General features: G+C 41.9%; 1 protein-coding gene across 1 annotated transcript in view; it reads left to right on the top strand.

Annotated features, from left to right (window-relative positions):
• The window catches only part of LOC112140488 (endophilin-B1), a 13,717-nt gene that overhangs the window by 1,239 nt on the left and 7,651 nt on the right, over positions 1-4,827 (top strand). The gene's annotated exons all lie outside the window — the stretch shown is intronic.

The following is a 4,827-nucleotide window of genomic DNA, read 5'->3' as shown; positions in this document are numbered from 1 at the left end:
TTTTATAAAAAGCAACATAAGAAGGAAAAAAAAGAAGACAAGATTTTTAAAAAAAGGATCGGGTCTAAGACAAATGAAAATACTATGAAAGGTAGAAAGTTCATAAACAAGTTCAATTGGTTAGAATCTAAATTAGTTAGAATTACTAAAATAAAAAAATGTTTTTAATCATAACTATAGTAGTTGTTTTCACAAGAGGCGCCACTGACAGGAAATAGACAAGTTTTACAGAATTCAAAATAATAATAAACGAAATAATATAACAAGAAGTCAAGAAAGCCATTAGTAGATTTAAACAGGACAGTAACAAAGTCTGGACATCAATTTTTAAAAAAAGGAACACAGTTTATAAAAATAACAAAAACTTGTGCCCTGAAGTGAGAGAACAAAAATATAATTAGTGAGCTGGTTAAAAAAGGCAAACCAAAAGGGATGTGGAACCTTGGCCAAAAATAAAACAAGTCAGGGAGATTGCTGACCCAGCCATGTCAACCGTCAGAGTCAGCACCTCCCTGCTAAGGGCTGCCAAACCAAAACTAACTAATCAAATAATCAAAGCCTTCAAGTCAGAACTACCAATCTCCAACCCCAAACTAACATAACAAAACCCAGAAATCTGAAATCGCTGAGGACAAAAAGGGTAGAAGAGACCAAAACAAAACAAGCACCACACAAACTCAAACCCATCCTGCTGCTCTCTCCTTGGTGTGGCCTCCTCTGTCTTAAGTAGACTGCAGGTGGCATTTAAGGGACATTGGCCACACCTGCCAGGTGAGCCAAAGGTCTGGATGAAAAAAGGTCGGGTAGCAGCAACAGGACATAAATCCCAAAAGCTAAAAAGAGGCACCAGACAGGTTTTGGAATCAGCCCGACTCTTTCTGCTCTTTATATTGAGCCACTGGTTCAGGTTATTCATCAGTGGGAGGAACTAAAAAGAATCCCAATTTACAGCAGGGAATAAAATGATTATTTGCAGATGAAATATTCCTGTTTTTAAAAGATACAAACATTTCCATGCCTAAACCATCCATCGGTTCTGTTCATAGTCTTTGCAGACAGAATTTCTTGGCGCCGCCAGGGTCCGGAGGGGGTCTGGTTTGGGGACCACATAATTTCCTCTCTCCTGTTTGTACATGATGTTGTCCTGTTGTAATAATCAGTAATAATGACTGATTACCTGATTCATGTGTGTCCTACCAATGAGAACATGCCAGAGCAGGGTATGTTGGAAAACATGCAGGAAGGTTGTCTACCCCTTCCACCGTTGGCCAGATGGGTACACAGAACTCGTGTGGCTTGCTATGGAGACCAGTGTAGTCTTGTCCATATTGCGCTTCTTTCAGATCTTGCTTGATCAGGGATGATCGCCACTCACCCAACAGGTATTTGGTAAACTTTAAAAACAGAACAGAAAAAGGATACAAGTACTTGACTGGTTGTGGATAGCCCTACAAAACACACTAATTACAGCAGGAAAGATAAGTTCATTCAATACTTTGAGTGTCTGGTGAGTGTGATCTTGTCTCCTTAATCCAGTAGAGTATCTGATACAATGGTATAAATCTAGCAAAAACAGAAAAGGAAAAGTTACCTTAGATGTAGCATTTTCTATAATGATTTTCAGAACCGCTCTTAGTCCGGCTTGTCACCTAGGACCTGTTTGCAATGGGAGACCCTAACAAGAGGGTTAACCCAATGAGAACAGCTTCTAGGATCACAGAGCCCTCAAACCCCTGCACCACGTTAAGGTGGCGGTTCACGGAGGGGGTGTGTATGTATGTGTGTGTGGGGGTGTGGTGTGGGTGTTGTGTGGATATGTGTTTGTGGTTTGGGTGTGGTGTGGGTGTATGTGGTGTGTTTTTTTTTATTTTTTATTTTTTTTTATTTTTTTTATTTTTTATGTACATTTTCATTAAACTGACAGATAAGTGAAACTTTGGCGCAATTTGGTCCAAATGTTAAAAAAAAACAACAAAAGCCTTAACACAAACTAAGTAACTAACTAAAATATGAACCTACTGATTAACTAATTAATTAACCTATTCACTAACAACTCATTGAATAAATACAATAAAAGAAAATAAAACAAATGCACTATTTATGTTTATAGAAAAGGACTTTAAGTAGAATAAAAGAAAGGAAAAAAGTTTTTTGTTGTCATGGGCTGATTTTTTTTTTTTGCAGGTGTAGGTTACAGCAGCTATGACAACAAGAGTTGAATCATCACCATCTATATCTTTGGTTTTTGTTTTTTCTGACTGCGGCGTTTTGTGAAAAAGTTTTTAAAACGCTTCCACAGTGACGGTTTTTTAGGCTTAGTCTGTTCAGGCAGCAAAGCGTCTGGTTCTTCACTGTCCTGATGTCCAGACTTGGGGTCCGATGGTGGGTCAACTTCCTTTTCAGAAGGTTCTTTAGAGATCTCAAGGTCTTTGGTCACTATCATGATGGAGTCTGTTTCCTCAGTCTCCACCTGTTCTTCATTTTCGGTCTGGGACACTATGATGGAGTCTGTTTCTTCAGGTTCTGTCTGTTTCGAGATCACTTCTGGTTCTGAAGGATCATTTTGTGGCTCCACATTGAAGTCCTGAGGTTCTGCGATTTCATCAGCCTCCACCTGGTCTTTCATGACTTCTGGTTCTGACACCAAAGGAATTTCCTGTTGAATATCTTTTTCTGCTTCCTCTTCCATTTTTAGTCTCTGTGTCAGTTCCAGATTATACTGTGTTTTTTCTTGGAGCTCTTTCTTCAGCATTTCCAGTTTTTGCAGTGCCAGCTTGTGAGCCTCTGTCTTTCTCTCTTCAACTGCTTGATTTAGTTTCTCCAGTTTGTCTGTGAGAACGGTAACTTCCTGTCCACAGCTCATCCCAAACTCCAACTCTGCATCCAGTGTTTTCCTTTTAGCATCAAGCTCTTGCTCCTCAAACTGACGATCCTTCTTGTCCATCTGTCTTTTTTCTTTCAGTTCAGACAGATGTACGTCTTTGGGCATCAGCTGTTCTTTTAAATCAGCCATCTCTTCTTTCATGTCATTTTCATTATTGCTGGATGACGTGTCCTCACTGGCAGACACATTTGCAGGATTTGCATCTTGTACTTCCAGCTGAGGACTTTGATTAGCTGACTGTGGCTTAGTGCTTTCCACAGGCTTACGTGCTTTGAGTATTTCCCTGTATTCAACTACTCTGGGAATGAAGGGGTACGCAGGGTTGAAGAGATAACTAAAATCCTTTTGTTTCAGACCCGGCTTTTTGTCAAGAGCAGGGGCTGGTGGATCTTGGATTTTCATTTCTGGAGCTGGAGATGCAGGTTCTGGAGGGACTGCAGGGGCAGTTTTATATGGGGAGTGCCTTGGTGTCGCAGGGTTTACATGGACATGCTGATTTTTGTGTCCCAGATTGGAGCTTTTGTGGTGAGGGGGTGGTGGAGGAACAGCGTTAAAGGGAACATGGCGATTTTGGTGTCCCCAGTTTGGATTTCTGTGGTGTGTATGGTCCTGGTGATGTGGCGGGTTCATTCCAGGGGAAGGATTTGGCCGGTGGAACTGGCCATGGTGGTTTTGGTATCCCCAATTTGGTTTTCTTTGGGGGATGTAGGCCTGCTGATGTGGCTGGTTCATTCCGGAAGATGGATTTGGCCGGTTGAACTGGCCATGGGGGTTTTGGTATCCCCAATTTGGTTTTCTTTGGGGGATGTAGGCCTGCTGATGTGGCTGGTTCATTCCGGAAGATGGATTTGGCCGGTTGAACTGGCCATGGGGGTTTTGGTATCCCCAATTTGGTTTTCTTTGGGGGATGTAGGCCTGCTGATGTGGCTGGTTCATTCCGGAAGATGGATTTGGCCGGTTGAACTGGCCATGGGGGTTTTGGTATCCCCAATTTGGTTTTCTTTGGGGGATGTAGGCCTGCTGATGTGGCTGGTTCATTCCGGAAGATGGATTTGGCCGGTTGAACTGGCCATGGGGGTTTTGGTATCCCCAATTTGGTTTTCTTTGGGGGATGTAGGCCTGCTGATGTGGCTGGTTCATTCCGGAAGATGGATTTGGCCGGTTGAACTGGCCATGGGGGTTTTGGTATCCCCAATTTGGTTTTCTTTGGGGGATGTAGGCCTGCTGATGTGGCTGGTTCATTCCGGAAGATGGATTTGGCCGGTTGAACTGGCCATGGGGGTTTTGGTGTCCCCAATTTGGATTTCTTTGGGGGGCTTGGGCATGGTGATGTGGGGGGTTCATACCAGGGAATGGAAATGGTTGGTTAAATTGGACGTGTCCAAAACCAGCATTTCCATGAGGCTGGTAGAATCCCTGATTTGGGTGCGCTGCGTGGTATCTCTGATTTCCGTACATCGTCTTTCCAAACAATCCGTGGATGCTTGTAAGTCGATTGCAAGAGCTGCTCTCTTTGAATCTCAAAGATGAATCTGGTAGGCGAACCATCATGGATAAGAACTTCCGACACCCGTGTCATTTGACATCATACTTACATCAAAGAAGCTACATCAAAGAGCTTATATAAAATGACATCACAATGCTTACATCACACAGCAACGCTTATTACATCACACCCTTTATGACATCACATCAAATTACATCACAATGCTTACATCATCACTTATTACATCACCTCCTTTATGACAAGTGGCTGCACATTGCTGGGCCTGCCAGATTCAACTTTGAAATTAAAAAACAAAAATATACATATTATATTAAATATTTATAAGTTAATATATATCGATGCAATTCTTGATGTAAAATTTGACTAAACAGATGTAAACAGGAGCAGTAAAAAAAGTTAATACAGTGTGTAATGGTGGTTTCACACCAAAGTTTCA

The sequence above is a fragment of the Oryzias melastigma genome, linkage group LG22 (genome assembly GCF_002922805.2).
Source record: "Oryzias melastigma strain HK-1 linkage group LG22, ASM292280v2, whole genome shotgun sequence".
Classification (NCBI taxonomy): domain Eukaryota; kingdom Metazoa; phylum Chordata; class Actinopteri; order Beloniformes; family Adrianichthyidae; genus Oryzias; species Oryzias melastigma.
The sequence above is the reverse complement of the archived record's forward strand: the minus strand, read 5'-3'. Positions and strand labels throughout refer to the sequence as shown.